At 46.7% G+C, this 23,924-nt stretch overlaps 1 long non-coding RNA gene across 1 annotated transcript; it reads right to left on the bottom strand.

Annotated features, from left to right (window-relative positions):
- Window positions 1-1,630: 1,630 nt before the first annotated feature.
- On the bottom strand, window positions 1,631-22,571 carry LOC134809090 (uncharacterized). Its single transcript, XR_010153778.1, has 4 exons — window positions 22,001-22,571; window positions 14,250-14,418; window positions 7,572-7,631; window positions 1,631-2,492 (listed from the first exon to the last, which is right to left on the bottom strand). It is a non-coding gene; the product is annotated as an uncharacterized LOC134809090 (long non-coding RNA).
- Window positions 22,572-23,924: the final 1,353 nt, after the last annotated feature.

The raw sequence follows: 23,924 nt of genomic DNA, 5'->3' as shown, positions 1-23,924 counted from the left end.
AGTAGGGAGCCAGTCAAGAATTTCTGAACATAAGTACATGATATTCATAATGTGTGGTTATGGCAAATCACTTAACTTCTTTGAAAAGAAGGTTGATGGAGTGGAGGCTAGGAGTCCAGGCAGAACAAAAGATGATTGGAGTCAATGCTGAGGACGTGACATTGGGGATGGAGAAGGGGCGCCTCTTGAGTCAGAGCCCACCAGTCACAGTGACGGGATAGGTGTTGCTCTTTAGACACTCTTGTGGGAGACGGGTGTGGATCTGGTGTGACATCCTTGTCCCCACCCCATCTTCACCCCATGAAGGATTTCCCAGGTGGTGTGCTCAGCTGGACTGAGGGATCCCTGGGCACACCCACCTGGCAGGGCAGCCCTGCTCCCTCCTCAGGTCTGAAGTTCACCTCAGCCCATGACTCAGTGTGAAGGCTGATGGCTGGGTTCAGTGACCCCCAGGGAAAGCTGAGTCATGTCCAGGAAAGCAATGTCACCCCACCCGAGCCAGAGTGGCCTGTGTTGTGAAATCTAGCAGAAAGGTCATCACCACAGGTTCCAAGATGCCTGGCTTGGCCACTGATTGCCAGGCCACTCACTGAACTCTGTATTCAGTTTTTCCTCCATCTATAGGATGGTGTATCTCTCTGGGGTCTTGGGGGATAAAATTAGATAATAAGTCATTTTATCTGTTTACTCAACAGATGTTGACTGGGCACCAGTTCTATGCCAGTGTGCTGGGGACAGAGGAATGAATAAGACATAGGCTTAGAAGACATCTCCTTCAAGGAGATGAAGTTCTAATGGGGAAACAGATAAGTAAATAGAAGCACTAGCACAGAACTAAACTTTCCAACATGTAGTTGCACACTCACTAACTTAAGTCATCTCACATGGGGTAGTAACCAATTTCATTCATTTGACACACAAGGAAACTGAGGGCCAAACTGGCAAAGCGATTTGCCCTTCCTGGTGTTCCATAACCCTTCAGACATAATTTCATCACAGCCCTTAGCACTCTTTCTCTGGGATAGAAGTTCAAATGTTTATTTCCCCCATTAAAGTTCAAATTCCCTGCAGGCAGGTCTAGCTTCTTTTAATCTGTTGACCACCAGCATCTAGCCCAAGCTTGGCACACGGTTATGGAAGGTGTGGTGGGGGGAATGGAGCTAGAAGTTGTGGAGCATCAACCACATGCTGGGCTTGGCTGGGCACTTCACATTTGCTGTTGGTTAATCTACTACAAAAACTTGGTATGGTGGGTATTATTATCTCTGTTTTATAGGAAATATGCCAGAGGCTGAGATGAGTGATGGGATTTGCCCAAGGTCACACTGGGCGTAATCTGAGAAGCTCCCAACTCAGAAATGGCCCAGAAGCTGGTGTGTGTGCTGCGGGTGGGGGATGAAGTGGGTGGGAGCTCAGCCGTCCAAATGCAGAGCCAGAACGAGTCTCCTGTAAAGTGTTCAGCTGGTCCACTGGAGCATCTTTACCCACAGAGCCTGATCCTGTGCTCAGGCTTTTATTAGCATCTGTGTTCTTTCCGCCGCAGCGCCCAGCTGCCCCGGCAGCCTCTTGGCGAACACTTGCTGAATAAATGCTTCACCAGGAGAACAAAGACATGAAGAAACAATCACAATATGTGCCAAGGCACGAGGCTAAGCCATTTATTTATCCTTTTTCTTTTCATTCTCTCAACATCACGATGAAGTTAAGTACCATGAAGACCCCAGTTTTACAGGAAAAAAAAAATGGAGGTTTAAAAATGTAGAGACTTCCTACAAAGCTGGAGAGTGGCTTTGAAGCCAGGCTTATGTGGCTCCAAAGCCTGAAATGCAAACCACTACTTGAAAATGAATGCGTGTGTGGATGAATTGCAGCTCCCAAACTCTTCTGAAGCCTCAGTCAAGGCCACAGTGGCATTTGCTCCCTGGGCAGGGTGTTTTCCAGGGACTTATGGATCAGGTCTGACTCTTTCCAAAAGGCCCTCTGACTGCCAGCTCTCCCAGAGGGGTCAGAGAGCATTTCCCAGCTTCCCACTGGGTCTGCCTATCTTTGGGAGCTTTGAAGTCCTACATTTAGAGGACATGGATCAGCCCCAAACCTAAGCGCTCCCCCAAGGTAACTGCCAAGGGAATCCCTCAGGAATCCCGCTTAATGCAACCAAGAGAGGCCTTTAGAAATCAGGCCAAGTAGAGGAAAGAACAATGGACAGGAAATTGGGACATGAGAGAGTCGTGAGTCAGCAGCGTGGTGAGAGCTGCCAAGATTGCTGATGTGAACTCTGGTTGTATCACGAGGAGCATAATGTGTTGAATAACTAAGGTGATATTGCACTTCCTCTGTGGTAGAGCTGGAGCTGGAATGTGGGGTGAAGGTCTGGTTCCACATTTTCACGTAGTCATAGTCAAACCGGAACTTATCCAATAGAGCAGAACCGGAACACTGAAGGGAACGGTACTATCATCTTTGCCAAGGCGGAAGGACTTGTATTTCTTTTCCTGAAGAAGAAAAGAAGCAAACATGTTGGGAGGATAGGCTTTGGGTATTTCAGAGATTTCCCTATGAACAAGGCAGTAGACTTCTTCTGTCTGATCCTAAGGGGAACCTAGGACTCAAGTGAGGAAATAATAGGAAGCAAGATTCAGACGCAAACTGAATCAACAATGCCTTTGTTCTAGTCAAAAAGATAGCCAAAGAAGGAAATATTTTTGAAGAAAGAAGAAAAAAAGCAAAACACTCAATGAACCTCCTCTCTCCCCTCTATGTGACCCTAAGCAAGTAACGTAATCTTCCTGAGGCTCAGTTCCTTATCTGAAAGTGGCAGGTGGTGTTACATGAGACTAACAATGTGCAGACTGAACGCAGTGTGGAGAGATGGCTGTGCACATGGCCCTGCGACTCTGGCTGCTGCAATTTAAACCTTAGCTTAGGGTGACCTTGGAAACTTATTTTTACTTTGCAGTGCCTCAGCTTCCTCATCTGTAAAATGGGGATAATATATGTAAAGCAATCAAAAGGGTACCTGTCACACAGTGGGCACTCAACTTTCTTGTTAGCCAGCATCATCATCATTGCCACTCTTTATATATGAAACAGACTGTCACAGTATCTAAAATATAATAGGTGTTCAGAGAATGTTTTCCTTTTCCCATTCTCCTTTAGGGGAGTCTTCCAGGGTGTCTCTGGGATACCAAGTTCTTCTCATCTCCAGATGTCTGGAAAATGTCTCTAAATAAAACATCTTTTTGCTTATATTCTAAGGCAGCTATCTGCCTCTATCTAAATACTCTTTTAGTGAAGAAAGGGGCAGAGCAAGGAGAGTCAATCTACTTGTAGAAGTTTCTCATTCTGAACAGTGTACTTTACAGATTCCAAAGTGTTTCTCCCTCCATTACCTCTTTACCCCTTACCAGAGCAAGCGCAGATGTGAGAACTGAGGCTCCGAGAGGTTCAGTGACTTACCTGGAGCCATTAACATCTGAATGAGTGAGCCAGGAATTGAACCCAAGGCTTTCAGACTCTGGACACCTACCTTTACAGGAGGCATTGGCCAGCCTCTTCCCCTCACACACACACATCCTCTCACCCTGGGGTTCTGCTTAGGAAGCATAAGAAAGGCAGTGAGCCAGGCTCCAACCTTGAAGCCAAATCCTTGCAGTAATAGAGAGGACTAAGGGCTAGAGAGAGGAGCCAGGAACCGTGGATCTCTGCCGTGAATCCGAGCCCTTAGAGCTGGAGACCTCACCTGGACCAGTCTTCTGTTTTCAGTAGCTGTAGTGAGTGAGATCAAGAACTAATGTCAAGAGCCCAGAGCCCCTACCGGCATTGCATGATAGGATTTTCTGTGATAATGCTGTATCTGTGTTGTACAATACAGTAGCCACTAGCCACATGTGCTATTGAGCACTTGGAATATGCTCAGTCATAGGACTGAGCCATCAACATCCCTGTTTTATAGCTGAGGAAACTGACGCTCAGTCAGGGAGCTTGTTGAGGTTGCAGTTAGCCAGCCATGTCACTGAGACTTGAAGCCATCCTGTCTGGCCCCCAAGCCATGCCCTTCACCACCACAGAAGCCTCTTGTTCCACTCCCCAACGAGGGTCTTTGCACCCTTCTGAACCAGACAGGTGATTGGGTCATGTCTGCCTGTGCGAAGGGGTCTCCCTTCCTGCTTGGCTCCACCTGGCTCCAACTCTAGAAAGCACCTGTGTTGTTTTACTGATAACAGTGTTTGCCCTTCCAAAGCCAGAGCCATAAAAGGCAGCTTTCAAAGTCACTGCCGCAGAAATGTCAACATGAGGGGGAGGCCAGTCATGGTTTCTGAGGCCCAATGTCACCTCCAGGCTGCTGCAAAGGCTGCTACAAAGACCTTTGGGTCCTGGAATCTGGACTTGATTCTACCACAAACTTGCTGTGTTTCCTTGAACATATTTCTTACTTCCTCTGGGCCTTGTTTTTATCATCGGTGTAAGGAGGGGGTTGAATTTAAAGATCTTAAAGGGCTCTTTTATCTCGAAAATGTTTAGTGTCCTCTGCACGGGATCCTGGGGTCAACATCTAAATCTCCTATTTAATGACTGTGAAATACCTTATGTAGCAGCCTTCAAAACAAAATCACCCCCAAACCTTAACCTGGAGTTTTTTTAAAACCTCCAACAATGTCACCATTGAAGCAGTAAAGGTATTCATTAATATCTTGTAAAAAGTGATTTTGTGATTTTCTTAATGTATGAAAAAATGTCCCCCGCCCTTGACACTGGGCCCAGAGCCCCAGAATATAAAACCACAGTCAGACCACTAGGATTCTACAGAGCTCAGGTGTTTGGACAAATTGCCTGCATTTGAGAATACAGGGCAATTTTCTTGACTTTTAAAATGTTTTCTCCCTTCCCCCCACTTTTCTGGGGTTTTCACCCCTGCTTGTAACTCAAACCACAAATAAAGCTCTAAGCCTCTGGCTGTGAGGAACAGCGCAGCGGCTGCCAAGAACAGCATGGTTCACGTGGGCCCTTTTTCTGCTGCTCTGGAAACCAGCTCTCCAGAGGACAGCACAACATTCGTTTTTCTCTTTCTTTACTAATCACAAAAATATTGCTTTTCAGATGGGCTGGGGAAGGGGCAGATTGGTGTTGATTGGTGGTGGACAGGGTCAGATTGGCAGCCTTAGGTGCGGCAGAAGCCAGGTATGGCAGCCACAAAGATTTATATATCCCTCCCAGATGATGGCTCTGATACTCCCATTTGAGGCTTTTACCCTGGAACATGGCACATATTGGTGTTCAATACCTGTTTGTGGTTGAATGAATACACTTTTACGAATATTCTTTCTTAACAGAGGGATAAGCATTCCTGTTTTTCTTCTGAAACTGAGGAAACTGAGGCTCTGAGAGAGTAGCCAACTCAGTCAGGGTCATACACACAGTTACCTGGTAGGGCTGTTGTGTGACCCCAGGCTGGCCCCAGATTGGGCTCTTCCACTCACGCTCTTTCTGCGTCTGCCTCTCAGCCATACAAGCCAAAGAAACACCATGTTCCCAGCCCACGAATGAAGCTGAGGCATGATGGACAAGGCTTATGGAACTAGACTTTTCTTCTCCAAGTGCTCTCTCCCACAACTTCCAAAATTATCCCCATGGGGATGATGCTTACAACAGAAATGCCAGCTCCACCCTCTTTCCAGCTGCCTGCTGGACATCACTGCCTGGATTTATGCTCAGTTCTAGATACAATGCTTGGCCTAGAGTGGGTGCTCACTGTTGAATAAATAGTCAATGATGTCCTACAGATAATATCTGAATCTAAGTTCACCGTATCCACTGCTGAGTCCCCAGTGCCTAGACAAGGCTTGGGGAACAATTGTTCAATGAATAAATGGAAGAATGCATTTTCCCTCCCTCCAACATAGTTTATTTTTTGGATTGCCTACTTCTGCTGAGATCCTCATCCCTCTACAGTTTCTCAAGCCAAAAGCCCAGGACTTCCCCAGGACACCCCTTCTCTCATGTGACTCTCAGCAAACTGGTCACCACGTTCTTTCAATTCACCCTCTGACCTGTCTTTCATGCCAATCTCCTCCTCTCCAAATCTGAACACATGAACTTCTTTACTTTATTGTGCAAGATTGTATTGGTTACAAGGAGCAAAAACCCAACTTGAACTTGCATAAGCCAAAAAGGAGATTTTAAATGAGAAGAATATAGGGAAAATCAAAGAACTGATGGAGAAACCAAACTACCAAGCCCCAGGAATGGCAGAGTTGGCTGGAACGGGGTGCTCTGATTCTGACAGCTCTCTTTCTCTTACACCTCCGTCTTCTGAGTTCATTGATGTACTGGCCTCATTCTCTCTCAGCAGTTTCCTCAGTATCACAGGGATGTGGATGCTACACACTCCTATCTATACAGTTTTGGGGTCAGAGTAGAAAAAACCTCTTTCCCATGTGCTGCAATGTCATAATTCCTAGAGAACTCCAATTTACCTAGTGTGGCATATGGGCCTGCCCCTGGACCAGCCACTGGGGTTGGCAGCAAAGAGCACCTCTGTGGGAGTTAGAAGAGGGCACTATCTTCTGAGTGTCTGCACCTCCACAGGTGCAAGCTTGCCCTGCAGAGCACAGGCTGGATTCCAGTCCCCACTTATTATCCCTGCCAGACAAGCTTCTACAGGGCATAACCTGCACAACTGTACGTGGCGGACCTGGCTGGCAGTGGATGTGGGGCTGGGCACTCCCAGTTCGAATCAGATGTCTACACCTGGCCAATTACTACTGTTAGAAAGGCAGGGTCATGCAAGTGATCTCACTTTCCATGTGGACACGTGGTCAGAGTGGAGGGAGGTTTGGAAAAAGAACATTTCTCTAAGAAAGGAAGGTAGCACGTTCATGGACCACAGCAGAATCATATGAGCTGGAATGTGTTTACAACTCCTAAACCTGCTTCTTTTTTTGGTTCTCTTCATTGATACAAAGAACCATCTGCCCAGTTACTCTCTCCAAAAACCCAGGAGGTATCCTGAATTCTTTCCTCTCCCTCATAATCATTCTCCTGAATATGTCTCAAATATATTCTAATCATCTCTCCGTTTCTTCTGCCATCTCCTAGGTTAAGCAACTATTAATTCTTGCTTGGCCCATTACAAAAATGGCCTCCTAACAAAAACAACCCCAAATTCATCCCATCCCTATGCACACCCCTTTGTTATATGACTTTGCTGTTCTTGCCGTCAAGAAATGCTGTCTATTGCACCACCCTTTGAATCTGTGCTTGGCCAACGGACACTAAGAAAGACGACATAAGCCGAGGCTTGAAAAGAACTTGTGTGCATCAGGGCTTGCTCTTTCTTGCTTTTCTTGGTAACCTGGCAACCATCTACCATGAGAAGAAGCCCAAGGTAATAAGAGACACGTGCCCCAGTCATCTCCATTGCCCCATCCAGTACCCACCAAACACGTGAGCAGGTAGCTGACTGTAGAGCTGCCCACTGACTCCTAGACTTGTGAACAATAATAAGACAGTGGTTATTTTAGGCCTCTAGGTTATGGGGTGGCTGATTTTGCAGAAAGAGCTAAATGACTCACCGGTCTTCCTTTCTTCAGGCTTTTCCTTCTCCAGTGCTTCCCAGAAACCGCATGATCTTCCTAAAATGCAGGTGAGGTTATATTACTTCCTTTTTTCCCCACCTCTGATAGGTCAGTATCAACTAAACAGTGAGCAAATTCTGTATTTACTGTATTAATTCAAACTCTCCAGGATCTGGAGCCCAATTCTCCTTTGACTTGCCCCTGTCTTCACCCTATACCCTCTGTTCCCCAGACACACAAATTGATTTGATGTTTCCCTAACCTGGAGTCTACTGCCATGCCTGGATGAGGTGGTATATGCTGCGACCTGTTCCTAGAGCACCATTCTCTCTTTAATTTACAAGGCCCAGCTCAAATGTCCTATCCCCGGTGCACTTACTTTGTACCTTTCATTTTAGTTTCATTGATTTCTTATGTCTTCTGAGTCAGCAACTTCTTGAAGGCAGGAAGTTTATAAAGTTATTCTTTGTAGCTTTTCCTCAGAGTACCCAGTATCATGTCTAAAACATGAAGAGTGCTTAACTGGGAAGTTTCTAGCAGCCTCCCAGAGTTGGACAAGGTGGGCATGTTCTATTGAGGCAGGAGACAAAATGGTTAAAAGTGTAGGCTCTGAGATCAACTGTGTGGGTTTGAACCCCAGACACTTTCCTTACCACCAGTGTGATCTAAGAAAATTACCTAATAGTACCTCAGTTTGCTCATTTGTAAATTGGGAACAATAATTGAATCTCCAGTACCAGGTGATTATGAAGAATGAGTGAACTTGTGTAGAGCTTCTGGGAAAGTGCATTCCTTTAGCTGCTGATGTTGGAGATGATGATCTCTCTCTGGACCCAGCCCCCTCCATTCCTTGGGAATGGTCTCTCACCCCCTCAGAACCTGCATGGACAGCAAGTCATCCTTTGCCACAAGGAGTCCTCATTATGTGTTGGCAAGAGGCAGAACAGTGTGGAAAAAGCATAGACTTTCAGCAGAAGATGTGGGCCCTGCTCTCCCAGCTGAGTGGCCTTTACCAAGCTTCTTCCTGTCTCTGAGATTTGTTTCTTCATTCATAAAATGGGTGTTACTTCGCTGAGTTGTGAAGAAGTCATGAAATGGGGAATGCTGAAGGGTGTGAGCTTTGGAACGCCGTGTTCCTGGCCAAAGCCTCTTCTTGCTGGAAGTCTTCTGTGGCTCCCATCCATGGACTGAGCTAGGCACATGCAACTTTCTGTGCTTCCTCAAGCCATGCACATATTCACAGATATTTATCAAACCTACACCAGTGCCCCTCTGAGACTTCCCAAGTGAGCATCTACTATGTGCTAGGAGGAGAGCAGTGAACAATACAAAGCTTTTCTCATTGCTTATATTCTTATGGGAAGACGGAGTACAAGTAATTAAATAATAATGTAATTTAGTTTGGTAAGTACCAGAAGACTGGGTGAGGGGCGGGTTTCCTAAGTGTGGTCCCTCAATCCTTGGCACACTCTGTTGTTATTACCCATTTTTATGTTGAGCTTCCTCCTCTGCCACAAGCTCCTGGAGATGAGGGGCCCCATTTGATTCAGTTCTGTGGCTCAGGTAGCCAGCACAGTACCTGGTTACAGTAGGAGCTCAAAGTTCATTACTCTCCTCGTGATTCAAATGAATGATCACTATCACATCTGTGATTTTCTAATCACAATTTTTCCATCAATAAATGGTCTCTGAAAATGTACTTTGTGTCAGTCCTGGCCTTGTACTACCAATGACTGAAGACTGTGAGGTAGTGCTGTCATCAGAGAGCTCGCTGCCTGGTGGAGGAAGAACACCACCACCTCATTGAGTAAGCTCTGTGGCAGAGGTTTGCACACAGAGCTGGGAGGAATCCAGGGGGCATACTCGTTGTGGTTCCTGAATCTTTCCGAGGTCTTGGAGCTGTCAGGCCTCACAAGGGAACAGGCTTTGGCTTTCCCAGACACTGAGGAAAATAAGGTGTCAGGAGTTTCCCAAATCTAGGCTGTTGATCCAACACCAATGGCCTTGAGATGAGATGTGTTCCCTGTGAGCCTCCATGCTGCACCCCAGTCCTTCTCCCGGGCTCAGATCAGCCTTCCTGGGACTCTGTCATTTCTCCACTGTAAACAGGCACACCATGGGGTCCAACTCCCCAGTCATGGTGCCAGGTCCTTCCGACCATGCCCAATCCAAACAACCCAAGCTTCTTCCCACCATTCACCCATAGCCAGTTGGCTCTGCCACCGACCCTGACAGCCCTCAACCTCTCCCAACAGAATGGGGTTCCTGCTAACTGATGGGCCTTCACCACTTGCTTGCTTCCATTGACCCGTTCAAGTTACTTAATGCTTATTATCTGTTGAGTGCTCTATCAGGTACTAGGGATACAGACATGAATGAATGTGATAAAGGTCCCTGCCCTCATGAAGCTTACATTCTAGTGAGGAGAGGCAAGGAGTTAATAAGTAAGAAGTCAGAAACACATGGTGTGTCTGATGGTGCTAAGTGTTAAGAAGACAGAGCAGGGAAGGGGGACAGAGCATGCCCATGGGGTGGAACTGTAATTTTAAATACAGTGCTATGGATGGTCCCCCTGGGAAGATCACATAAGAGAAGAGGCATAGAGGAGGCAGGATAGCTAGTCACAGAGTAGAGTGAGAGTAGAGTCGAGTCACAGAGTAGACTAGAGTTACAGAGGCATAGAGGAGGCAGGATAGCTAGTCACAGCTGGGAGTAGAGTGTCCAAGGCAGAGGGAAGAGCAGATGGCCTTTGAAGATCAAATTTTCTATTTCCCTTCCTCCTTCCTTTCTTTTCTTCCTTTTTGCCTGCATGTATTTATTTCAAAAAATATTTCTAGGAATATGCTAGGTGCCATGCACTGCATTAAGTCTTGCATGTAAAAAGAGGGCCCCCTTCTTTCAAGATGCACACACTCTATTGACAGAGGAGGACAAGATGAACCAACAGTTACAGTGGGGATTTAAGAGCATTATGCCAGAGAAGGTGTCACCATTCATGCTGGGAAGCCCTTGGACAGTCTGGTGGTGCCCTTGGGCCTCTTCTCAGAATAACATTTTAAAATGCATAAAATTAAGCACATACAATCGTAAAGAAAGCAATTATTTTTCAAAAGTTAACAAAATACAGAAAAAAATAAATTGGTAATAATGTATGTGGTTTCATATTTGTACACTGAGTAACCAGATCTATAGGTCTATTAACTATTTTATTTTCAAAATATTGATAATCATAGATACAATTTTTAGATAATCTGTAACAACTGTAAAGTGGTATGAACATAACTATGATTTCTATTAGTAATAAATTACAGGAACCATTGATATCACTGTGATTTGAGCCTACATTTGTAATTGAAGGAAATGTTAAATTAATTTTATGTACAAGTTAGTGAACATTTCTTCCCCCATACAGATTCACAAAGCTCCTGAATTCCAGCCCTAAGAACCTCGATACTAGAGATATATGTGCTGTCAGGCTCTGAGAGCACAGAGGAGGGGTCAGAAAAACCTTTCTAGAGGAGGTGATTCCTTAGCTGGGTTCTGAAGAAGGAGTAGGAGTTAGCCAGAAAGATAGGGGTGGAGGGAATTCCAGGTAAAAGGAAGAGCAACAGACAGCATTAAACTGTATGCCTTATTTGGGAGAACTGATAGTTAGTGTGGTAATAACTCAGGGTATGTGTAGGTTTTGTTGGGAAATTAAGCAGGAGAGGAAGACAATGGGATCAGCTTATGGAGGTTCTGAGTCCTAAGCTACAGAATTGGTCCCAGAGTTGATGGGGTGTCCTTGAAGGACTTAAGCAGAAAAGGAACACAGTCAGAAAGATTATTTTGGCAACTATGAGGTGGATGGATTGGAAGGTGGGAGAAACTAGAGGCAAGGAGATCGGTTAGAAAACTGTTCTAATTAGTCTAGGCCAGAAGAGCTATGTGTCCCAGACAATGGCCATAGGGGTAGAGAAGAGGAAATGGATACTAGAGACCCACAAGATGGTAGAATCTGCACGAAAATTGGCAGTTGATGGGGATGGGCCAGTTGGGGAGAAGAAATGATCAAAGCAAAAATGTGACTAATTAACAGAGAAGCTGTGTTCAGGGCAGTAGCGGCCACGAACTGCAAACCTGTCCTGCTCGTTCACACCTTTGTGCCTTTGCGAAGCTCCATCTCTCTTCCTGGGATTCCCTCTCCTCCCCTGTTGCTTGCTCTTTCCTAACTCCCAGGTCACCTCACCAACTTCTATCTTGCTGGGAGGCTTTCTGGAGGTGGCAGGTTATCTCGAAGCTGCAGCCTAAACACAAGCCCTTGTCTGACTCTGTGTAGACACCCGAGATTCCCGCCTTGAGCAGAGGCCCCATGGCCCCCTTTGCATCCTTGATATCAGGCTTGTTCTCCTAGGGAACCAAGGCAGATTCAGCCTGGCAGCTGGCAAGTCATGGAGCACTGCCTGTCCATCTGCGAGCTAACAACAGTCGCGCTGGAAGTCAACAAGGGAAATGGAAAGGGAGAGACCCAGCCTCCACAGGGGCTCACGCCCTGGGACCTGTGCCAGTGTGAACAAGGTTTTCCGGGTGAGGATTTCCCCTCGTAGAATGGGAATAGCAGCTGAAGGCGAGCATAAAGAGAACTGCTTGTGCTTTCCTTGTAACATTGTCTTATTTATTAAAGCTTTGTAACCACCCTTTGGTGGTTGTGTGTGTGTGTTCTCATGCACACACACACACACCTTCTTTCTGATTACATGCAAAGAAAATATGTCCAGAGTGGCTAAAGGACTTATCTAAGGTCACTCAGGCAGCAAGGCACAGGTGGGTATAGAAGTGGCTTGGGAATGAACACATGCCTCTTAGAACCCTTGAGATTTGTAAAGTCAGGGGTGGCTTGGAAGAAAAGATTTGGGATTAAAGAGGCTCGATGGGGCCAGAAGAATTGTTGCTGTTTTCCTCTGGGTCTGCCTGCTGCTTTTCTCTCCATTCTCTAGCCCAGCCTCCATATCTTCCTAGAGGCAGTCCTTGCTGCAGAATGCGAAGGGCAATGGCTTCCAGTGGTGGCTGCTGGCATGATTTGGCCCATGCTGGGTCTCCAGCCTCCTCTCCTGACATCCTTCCTTGCCAGTACTCCATACTCAAGCCACCTATGTTAGCTGGCTGGCCCCATTACTCATTTGGCCACTTGTGCCATTAAATGTGCTGCTTTTTGGCCGGGTGCAGTGGCTCACACCTGTAATCCCAGCACTTTGGGAGGCCAAGGTGGGCGGATCACCTGTGGTCAGGAGTTCAAGACCAACCTGGCTAACGTGGTGAAACGCTGTTTCTACTAAAAATACAAAAAATAGCTTGACGTGGTGGCAGGCAGCTGTAATCCCAGCTATTCGGGAGGCTGAGGCAGGAGAATCACTTGAACCTGGGAGGTAAAGGTTGAAGTGAGCCAAGATCATGCCACTGCACTCCAGCCTGGGCGATGCAGTGAGACTCCGTCTCAAAAAAGAACAACAACAGCAACAAAAACAAACAAACAAACAAACAAAAAAAAAGCACTGCTTCTCTTTCCTGGTGGGCAGGGGATAGAGAAACAGGAGGAACCTCTTTTCTAAAACACTTTCTCTCACGCCTGTAATCCCAGCACTTTGGGAGCCTGAGGCGGGCGGATCACGAGGTCAGGAGTTCGAGACCAGCCTGGCCAACATAGTGAAACCCCGTCTCTACTAAAAATACAAAAAATTAGCCAGGCGTGGTGGTGGGTGCCTGTAATCCCAGCTACTCGGGAGGCTGAGGCAGAGGAACTGCTTGAACCCAGGAGGTAGAGGTTGCAGTGAGCCGAGATCATGCCATTGCACTCCAGTCTGGGCGACAAGAGTGAAACTTCGTCAAAAAGAAAACAAAAAACAAAAAACCACATTCTCCCAAAGTGGCACCTGCTAGTTGAAGTTAAGGTAATATGTTGTTACGATAGTTGTTGGGGACACAGTGAAATGACTCTAGAAACAGAGCGTGCATGCAAGACCTTGAGACAGTAAAGAAGGTGGCCAGAAGTGACACCTTGTTAATATGCAACCCAACCAACCAAGTGTGCTTGCCTGGCCCAGGCCGGCAGGCTAACTAGCTCTGTGCAAGCCCCTGGCTATGCCCCTTAGGTGCTGGCCCAGTGCCAGATGTTCTGGTGGCCTCATATGCCAGAGGCCACCAGAACATCTTTGTGGAAGGACTGACAGGGGAGGCGTGGAGCCACAGAGAGGAGCCAATCTCTCTCCCCTTGGCTGGGACTCTCCCCTTAGGAATATAAGCAGACTGTCACTTGGGTCAAAAGCACAGCTGTAGGGAAGAACAGGAGGAAAGAATGGGTATGAGGAAGAGGAGGAGGAGGAGTGGAGAGGAGGAAGGAAAAAGGGCTGGGAAGGGAAGAGGGAAATTGGAGGGGCAGGTGGAGGAGGCAGTGAGGAGAAGAATACTTGGTGAGAGTTTAGCCACCTCAAATAACAATCTTGCAGTCTCTTGCAGCTGCTAGAGAAGTCCAGTCTGCCCACAGGGCAGAGGAGGAAGGGTACTTCCTCTGAGGAGGCTGGAGGCCTTGTAATCTCTGTACCCACATCTGGAGAAGCTTGGACGGGGTGGGGCTGCCTGGGTCCAGCTTCCCACCCAACCCTGCAAGCTTGGGATCGGACCCTGGGAAGCCTGGCTTACCTGGGCCAGCCAGGTCCAGCTGCACTGGGTCTGGATGTCGTATCTCAGGAGCCAGTGGGCTTGGGGTGATGATGGACAGCCTTTTCTAGAAGATACAGACTGTGACTCAGAGAAAGGCATTCTGATGTCTTCTGCAAGACTCCTGAATCACAGCAGGATGGGCACAGGGCTGGGGGAGAAGAAATAAATACTTAATTATAAAAATTGCATAGTTGGAGAGAGCTTTTGTAGTCTTAGAGGTGAAAGAACTCTGAGCTACAAGAATAAAGAAGAGCATCTTTTGCTGGGTGCTTACTTTGTGCTAGACACTGTAAAGTGCTAAAGATAAGGAAAGTATCCTTCATGGCTGCATGCATTGCATGCCCACCATGTGCCAGGGGCTTAACACCACCACCCTATTTAATATCCACCACTAGCCCCAGGAAGCAGGCCTAAGTACTCTCATTTCATCACTGAGGAGCCTGAGACGTTCAGTCATTGATTGGACAGCCCTCACCATTCAAGCCCTCCTTGGTTTACAGCAGCAGAAAGAGAGGCTCTGAAGGGTAAGTGACTTGTCACAGTTGAGAGCAACTGGCCTGTGGTAAGAGTTGGAGGCAGAACTGAGCTCCTGGCCCAGGCCTGTGGCCTCTTCATTCCCCCAAGCCACCCTCTCCAGTTGTCAGGCCTTCACTTTCGGGAAGTCCGGGACAATGAGGTTCCACAGCTGCTTCACAGGAGAAATATCCTTTTGCAGGATTTTCAGTTGATAGCCAGTTGCCAGGGCCATCTTCTCAACTGATGGCAGCTTCTTATTTTTTCCCCAGTACCTGGTCACACCTGGCCCTCTCCGAGAGGTTTTCAGTGCCCTGGGCTACAGTTTTGTTCAGTTGTGCTCTCAGGGTGCTAATGACAGCACACCCACATGCTGATAGAGCCCACATGCTGATAGAGACGATAAGAAAGGAACAGCTGGGAGGGAGGGAGGAAGGGAGGGCCAGCAGGAGCCTGGGCCAGCGGGTGGGGCTGGCGGCCAGTGTTTCCCTGTAGGGCGAGGGCACGCTCAAAGGACTGGCTTCCTTGTAAACAGTGTGCAGCCAGCTCTAAAAATACCCCTGCCCTAGACAGGGCACATTGAGCTCCTCTGGTCTCCCCCAGAGCCTTCCCAGGGGCCTCACCTTTTTCCTAAAAGGTCAAGGGGATGGGAAGAAAGCTGCCTTGTGGAGGGTTGGATTTCCTTAGCAAGGAAAGTATAACCATATTTCCTTCCTCTGCAAAACAGAAAGGAGGATGCTCCATGGGTTTCAGCAGCAACAACAAAAGGCCAAAACAAAACAAAAAACAAAAAACAAACAACAACAACAACAACAAAAACTTCCCTGGACCCTTGTCTCTTTTCCGTAATCTGAGACCTGGGCTGAGCTCAGGTCCAAGGACTGGTCCTGATTCACAGCCTAGGATCAGAGAGCCATGGGAAGATGCTGGATTGTAATTTTCAGCTGTTCTCCTCATGAGGCATGTGATCCATGACTCAACTGCTTGATGCCTCAGTTTCCACAATTATAAAAGGGGATAATAATAGTGTTTAATTCACTTGGGTATGGCGAGGCTTAAATGAGATGCTATCTATAAGGCTTTTAGCACAGTGCCTGACACATGACAAACGTTCAAGAAATGCTTATTATTATGGTATATGGGAGGATAAAACTATTTCCTGAATAACAGAAGACTTGGTTTAATAAGAAATGTGGTAGGTAGGGAAAAAGAGAAGTGTGGATAAGAAAAGACTAAAAGTGTCTGAATCACAGAAAGCTCAAATATATTATTTGACAGATGGGGACACTGAGGCCCACGGAGCAGAAAGGAGTTGCTCCAAGCTAGACAATGTATTGGCCACTGCCTGTAGGTTCAATATAAAGTAAGTGTGATGAGAACATGAAAAGTCCTGTGGGACTGTAAGCCTGCTTCACTAGGAGTTAGGGGAATGAGGCCTTTTGTTCATGCAGCACTTTAAAGTTTGGAAAGCCCTTTTCCAGGGAAAGACAGACCTTAGCAGATCACTGCCAGAGGGCTGAGCTCCATGATGAGGGACTCTTGAGGGAGGATGTGTGAGGACACAGCCAAGCAGAACTCATTCTCGGGACTGGTGGCTGCCTGTGAGGCCATATATTCATGCCTTGAACCCAAAGACCTTGGTTAAATGAAGGAGTTAAATCTCTTTACTCCAAGATTTTTCAGAACCTTCTAAGACATGAAAATGAAATCGTGGGTCTTCAAGACAGGGATATGCTGTATGCAGCATTCCCCATATTAAGTTGGTTACAGAGCCTTCTTTCCACAGAGTATGAGCAAGAAATAATTTGCTATTATTATTACTTATTAGTATTATTATAATTTTTTTTTTTTTGAGACAGAGTCTCACTTTGTTGCCCAGGCTGGAGTGCAGTGGTGCCATTTCAGCTTACTGCAAACTCCACCTCCCAGGTTCAAGCAGTTCTCGTGTCTCAGCCTCCCAAGTAGCTGGGAATACAGGCCAGTGCCACCACGCCATGCTAATTTTTGTATTTTTAGTAGAGATGGGGTTTCATTCACTATGTCGGCCAGGCTGGTCTCAAACTCCTGACCTCAGATGATCTACCCGCCCCGGCCTCCCAGAGTCATGGGATTATAGATGTGAGCCACTGCACCCAGCCAAATAATTCAGTATTAAGCTAATTCCTTGAGAATTGCTGTCCTTAAGTTCTCAAAAATAATAATAATAATAATAATAATAATAATGTGGATTCTGTTGCCAGATAGCACTAAGTTCATAATTTGGCTATTTCCTAGGTGACTTTGTACATGTTACTTCACCTTCATCAGCTGTAAAATGAGAGGAAGAATATTCACTTCTCAGGATAGCTTTGAAGGTTACATTTATAAAAGCATATGGAAAATGCAGTGTCGTGGCTAACACACAGTAGGTATTCAGTTAATGGTTCTAATTAAGTAAAGCCCGGAGACGGAAACCAGCTTTTGCAAGCTCACATAGGAAATTAGTGACTGTGCTAGGCCTTGAATCTCCATCTCTGGGCTCTTCCAGTTCACCATACTTCTCTTTATTAAGCAATACCATATAAGAAATGTAGTCCATCAGAGGAGATAGGCAGCCTCCCCAAGTTTGGTGTGATTTTATAGGTCAAGTTGACTTTAAATATGCGACAAATATTTCCTTTTCTCCTTCTCCCCCTTCTCCTCAGTTCTAGCCAGAGGAAGCTGCAGCCAGGCCTGGCAGTCTCCCCTGCTCCCTTCCACCAGCTTGGTTCCTGTTCCTGCTGGTCCTGGGAGCCCCCAGCAGATGGACTGCCCTTATCAGCCGGCTCCAGGCCAGAGGAGGAATCCTCCGGTCACGTGTGGCTCTCTGGAGGGAGAGAGACCTCATAAATACATACAGCCCACGCAGAGGAAGGGGGGAGGGTCAAGGGGAAAGAAACCTTGACATTCTGGCGACTGGGCCAGGATTAAAGGCCACCAGGCATAGTCCTTATTGGCTATTTCTATGAGGAATCTCAAATCCACATGGCTTCCCTGGATGACAACGCTGACTTTGACTAGCCCTGGGATCTGGGGCATTCCCAGTGTGCTGCTGGCTTGATCCAGGCCTAATCCTTTGCCCAGGACTGACCTTTCACAGTTTACAGAGCACTTTATCTCCTGGCTCAGTGAAGTCTCACAGAACCCTCCAGAGAGAAGGGAGTTTATCATCACCCTCAATTTACAGATGAGGAAGCTGAGGCTGCGATTGTAACTGACTGACTGCTGGCTACGCAGCTACAAGTGACCGAGTCCAGCCTGAAAGCCACATATATTCTCCCACAAAATCCAGAGCTGCCAAACACATCCTCCTCCATGAGTCTTGCTTTGTGCCCATCACTGAGCTCCATGCCCCAGGCGAGCCATCGTTCCTGCCTGGCGAAGTCCACAATCCAATAAGGAGGGAAGGTTGAAGGGATGAATCTCAACAGAATTGTGCACAGTGAAAGAGGCCAATGAAAGAAGAGTACACATTGTATAATTCCATTTATAGAAAACTCTAGAAAATGCAAGCTGATCTACAGTGACAGAAAGCAGATCCATGGTTGTTTGGGGAAGTGAGGCAGAAGAAAAGGATTCAGAGAAGCACAAGGAACCTTTTAGGGTGGTAGACATGCTTACTATCTGGTGCTGAGAGTTTCTCATGTCTGCACGTATCTAATTGTACACTTTAAATACACACAGTTTATTGTATGTCAATTATATCTCCATAAAGCTATTTAAAAAGAGGAACGTAAGTGGGGAAAAGAATGAAGGAAGTTGGCTGGCGTATAATTAAATAAGTCTGTGAGCAGTCTTAAAGTGGGGACACAAAGTACCATGGGCACGTAAGAGAAGAAGGTAGAGATTCATTCCCAAACGGAAGAGATCAGGAAGGAGTTCTTAGAACAGGGTTTCAACAAGGCTCAAGGTATGGATAAGTAAGGGTCAGGTTAAGAAAGATTCAGATGGAAGATGCAGATAGAGTTTATTTGGGAAATAGAGAGTGGAGTATTATACACACGCACAATTCCCCTTTTTACCCAAGTTTTGAAGGACTGAAGTTAAAACTAACAGCAACTATCCTCTCTTTTCTGCAGAAATTCAGACACATGCCCTACTTAGCAGGCAGCTAGTTTTGCTAATAAGATTCCTGCCCTTCTCCCTCCCTCTCTGTGCATCTCATCCCTTCGGTCCCGCTGAGGCCCCTACCCTCTCGGATTTCCTCTTTGAACTGAACTGCCAAATACTTGCCAGCTTCCAGGGCCCTGAGTACCCACATTTCAGCCTCTTCCAAACCCCAGAGTAAGAAGGAGATTTGGGGAGCTCTGGGTGGGCATGTGATGGGAGACTAGGTCCAACATAAAAAGATATTTCCCTTTTTCTTCCATACTTTTTGGCTTAGTAATTGACATGTGACCATTGGAGAATTTTGAATAGTTTATTAGAATACATCGTGATAGAGAAGAAGGAAATTCAAGAATTGTTACAATGTTGTACACTGATTAACTGGCTAATTTGCTACAAAACCAATTCTGATCACTGCTCTTATGGTTTGTAATACATTATTTTGGGTTTGGATGATCCTGTTATTCATAGCTTTACATAAAGAGATATTCCAATGACATATGAAACCCATATATGAAATTGTGGGTTAGCTCTTGCTTTCAATTTTGTATTATGTTTGTTGATTTTAAACTGTCTCCTTTAAAAAGTTTCCTTATTAAATAAACCACTCAGCCACATTCCCCTCATCTAACTCAGTACCCAAGTGTAAGCTCAATTCTGGAGTCGCCTTTCCAACCTTGGCTTAAGGGACATTAGTCACTAGGAACAAAACATGGCATTTGAACAGCTGTTTTGGGTATTCAGAGTCCAAACCCTACAGGTCTGGAGAAGGTGGGGGTTGGGGGAAGGAAACCAATATTTACTTACTGAATACCTACTCTGAGCCAGGCACTGGGGACTTCACAGAGAGTATGTCTTTTAATTTTCTGAACAGCTCATTAATGTGTTCTGCCTCCTCTAGGCATAGCAAGGTTAAGAATTTATCAAAGATCACACAGCTCATAAGTGGTGGAGCTGGGACTTGAACCCATGCAATCTGACTCTAGCGCTTATATTCTTGAATACTTCCCTGTGTGTACTTTGTTGAACCCTCCCATGCCAAGATGTAGGAGCCATTATTATCAAATCTGTTTTCCAGATGGGAAACCAGAGGCTCAGAAGAGTAATTTTCCCAACGTAAATTAAACAGAGACCCTGGATTTAAACTCTGTGATCCTGGGCAAGTCACTTCACTCATCTATCCATCATCCATCTGTCCACTCATTAATTCAACAGATAGTGTCAACTGTTTACTCCAGGGACTGTCTTGTCCCTAGAGATGAAAAGATATATAAAATCTGGCCCTTGCTTTTTAAGAACTCATAATCCAGTGAAGAGGGCAAACACCTACACAACAGTAAGACAAATGACTGCAATATGACGGGTGCTTAAGAGGTGTCTAAAAAGAGCCACAAGAACATAGAGGAAAAGCATCAAATTACTTGATGAAGTAAAGCAAGGAGGCCTCTGGAAAGGAAGGGACATTGGGCTGATATGCTCTCCAGGCAGAGAAAGGGGGAAAGGGGTTACTCCAGGGAGAGAGAGCACCAAAGGTTAAAAAAAAAAAAAAAAAGATACAGTTTAACGGGTCACAAATTGAGTGCTTACCACCTGTTTTAAGTGCCATCTCTCTGATTCCCATGTCAATTCTGTGAAGTAGGTATTATTCAGACCACTTTATAGAAGAGGAAACATAGGCACATAGAGAACAGGCACCTTGCCTTTGCTCACACAGCTAGTAAGGAATAGAGCTAGAATTCAGCCCTGGGCAGCCTAGCTTCAGAGCCCATCCTCTCAGCTACTCTACTTGGAGTGTTTGGGGGCAGCTGCTAGTAGTTCCTCACAGGTGAGGCAGGCAGTGCAACTGGTCACATAGGCAGGAATCTGGTCTACAGGGTCTTCCTGTATGCCGGCTTTAGGCACTTTCTTCATGAGGCCTTACATGTTCTTCATCTAGGACCTGGACCTTTTGGGATCCATGAAAATAATAATGCTGTGGTATATGCATTTGTGCTTGTGTGTTGAGGGGTACACCCACCTTTCTCAGGGGAATTATACAGTTCCATTTTTTTTTTTGAGACAGAAGCTTACTCTGTCCCCCAGGCTGGAATGCAGTGGCATGATCTTAGCTCACTGAAACCTCTGCTCCCGGGTCCAAAGGATTCTTGTGCCTCAGCCACCTGAATAGCTGAGATTACAGGAGTGCGCCACCACGCTCGGCTAATTTTTGTATTTTTAGTAGAGATGGGGTTTCACCATGTTGGTCAGGCTGGTCTTGAACTCACGGACTCTTCTCTATCACAATATATTCTAAGGCAGGCAGCGATCTGCCTGCCTCGGCCTCCCAAAGTGTTGGGATTACCGGTGTGAGCCACTGTGCCAGGCTTCTATTTGCTTTTGCTTTTGATACACCCATATCTGCTCATTGTAGGAATATTGGGTGCCTTCAGCTCAGCTGGATTCTCTTGGCTTCAGTGTCAGTATTTGAATTCTTGTTCATTTTCTGCTTTCCCTCCCCAGACTGGTAAGTCCATGAGGACAGAGTCCTTGTCTATCCGCCAGACCACCAGTGTCCAGCACAGTGCCTGGCACACAGTAGGTATTCAATAATTGTTTAATGAACTCTGGGGCTTTGATTAATAATTTAGTTAGAGAGTAAATTAATTGTGAGTTAAATCTAGTTTGGTCAACAACATACTTTACACTGTGCAGTCAGTGGGGCAGGAGGGAATCACAGAAGGGTCTTTGAAGATGAAAAGTGCAGGGACTATTGGCCTAGATCAGTGGTTTACACACGAAGCTGTACTTTTAGACGAGCTTGACTTCCGGGATTTCGATCCCTGGTCTGAGGTGCTGTTTGAGCTTCCCAGGTGATTCTGAAGTCACCAGATCGGTATTGAGGGATGCCAAATTTGGGGGACTTCCTGTTCTAACGTATTTCTTTTTGTCCCCCGAACTCATTCAACTTGTGCCTGAACGGTCTCAGCAATGGGAGCTCATTATTTCACAAGGCGAGCTGCCCAACCCAGCGTAACCACAACGACAACAATCACAGTGACACCATGTAGGGACCATACATTGAGCATTTCTTAGGTGTCAGGTACGGTACATACATGCTGCTCACTCCAAAGGCGAGGTGGGTAGTACTTGTCTGCATATGACAGCTAAAGAAACTGCAACTCCGACGTTGGTGGCGTTGGGAGTCTCAGTGGCGGCGGGGCGGGGCAGGGCCGGGACCGAGGCCACGTCCCGCCCACCGCCCGGCTTCCCGCCCATGGGCCTCGGCAGTGCCCGCGGGAGGAGCGGGTGGAGGGAGCCGCTCGCCACGTCAGCGCACGCCCGCCCCGGCGCTCCGCCCGGCCCTCCTGGGCCTCCCCATAGAAGGTAAACCCGGGCCGGATCCCACGAGGACTGGTGGGGGCCGGGCGGCCCGTGATTTCAGTTTCCGAGGAGTCCGGCCCTGCGCAAAGGCGGGCAGGGAGGAGGAGTTCGGGAAGCCTTCCCGACAGTCTGTAGATGAAATGAACGCGCCCCGCCTGAGCGCCACTCGGGGAGCGCGCCGACCCAGCGCAGCACCGCGGCCTCCCGGCCTGCCAGGCTGAGGGTTTCCGCGGGCCCTGACCCTGCTGGCCCCCACCGGGCCAGTGAAAGCAGCACGCTTTATGCGGCTATGGGGCTCGGGGCGAGGAGCCGGCTCCACCCTCCCAGTCTGGGCCCATCCTCCGGCCTCGGCCAGCCCCTTCCCTCCCTCTCTTTGGCGTTCGCGTTCCCTCGGCCTAGCAGACCTCTTAGAATGTTTGTTTTCCTTCTGAGAAAGAGCGGAGGGACGTGGCCAAGACCAACATGAACTGCAAACACGGGACATCCTCTGTGTGGGGGGACATTTTTCCGGGACCAAGAGACCTGGGTCTGAATACCCATCCTGCCGCTTCCTCGCTGGGTGACCTTTGTATATCTTTCTCCATCTCTCTCAGCCTCATTATCCTCATCTGTAAAATGGGGATAATGACGCCTTACCTATCTTTAAGATACATTCTGAGGATTAGATTGGATAAATACGGATCATACATTTTAAGCACTTAGTGCTGTCAATGGCAATTAACGTTATTATTCATTATATTGTTATTATGAATGACTGATAATGACACTCAAGATTATTAATGCTACTGTGTCAAAAATATGCTCAATTAAATTTATTTTTAGTGAGCGAAATAGTTTTATGAAAGGTAAATAAAGAGGAATAATACTGGGTCGGGAAGTATATACACATTATCTCATTTAATATTCAAACAGCTTCAGAAGGTGGGTGTTATCATCCCTATTCTGCAGATGAGAAAGTTGAGGCTCTTGGAGGTTCATTAACTTGCCCACCTCACACACTTCAAGCCTAATGTCCTGCCCTCCCTCTCTCACTGACTTCCTTGACTGCATCCCTTAAGCTCCAGTCCCTTTCTACCTGCCTGCCTCAGCAAAGACTCCTCCATCTGCAGAGAAACCTGGAGGAAAGTGAGTCAGCTCTGGAAACTGGATAAAGCTCACCTCCTCCAGGCAGCTTTCCTGATTCTCTCCCTCCTCCCCCTGTAAAATTAATCCTTCCTTCCTTTCTTCTCTTGGTGCCCATAGTACGAGGCTGCACACACTTATTGCAGGTTGTGTCTCCCACCTGGGGAGTATGCCTGTCTAAGGCAGACGCCACATACTTTTTCACTCTTGAAGGGTCAATATGGTGTTGTGGTTAAGGGCACAGGCTTAGGGGCCCAACTGTCCAGTTTCAGATCTTGGCTTTACTACCTACTGGTTGTGAGCCTTAACCAAGTGACTTAACCCCTTTCAGCCTCACTGTCCTTATCTACAACATGGAAATTGACAATAAGATCAGCCTTGTGGGGTTGCTATAAGGATTGAATGAGTTAAGATATAGAAAGCACTTTGAACCTCTAAGTAATCAGATGTTCACTGAATGAAGACGGAATCGTGAAGGTCTTGAATGTTGCTTACTAAGATAGTGAGATAGAAAGCATGTTGCAGAGTTAAGAG

This window comes from Pan troglodytes, chromosome 1 (genome assembly GCF_028858775.2).
Source record: "Pan troglodytes isolate AG18354 chromosome 1, NHGRI_mPanTro3-v2.0_pri, whole genome shotgun sequence".
NCBI lineage: Eukaryota > Metazoa > Chordata > Mammalia > Primates > Hominidae > Pan > Pan troglodytes.
Note: the sequence above shows the minus strand (reverse complement) of the source record. Positions and strands in the feature narration are given on the sequence as shown.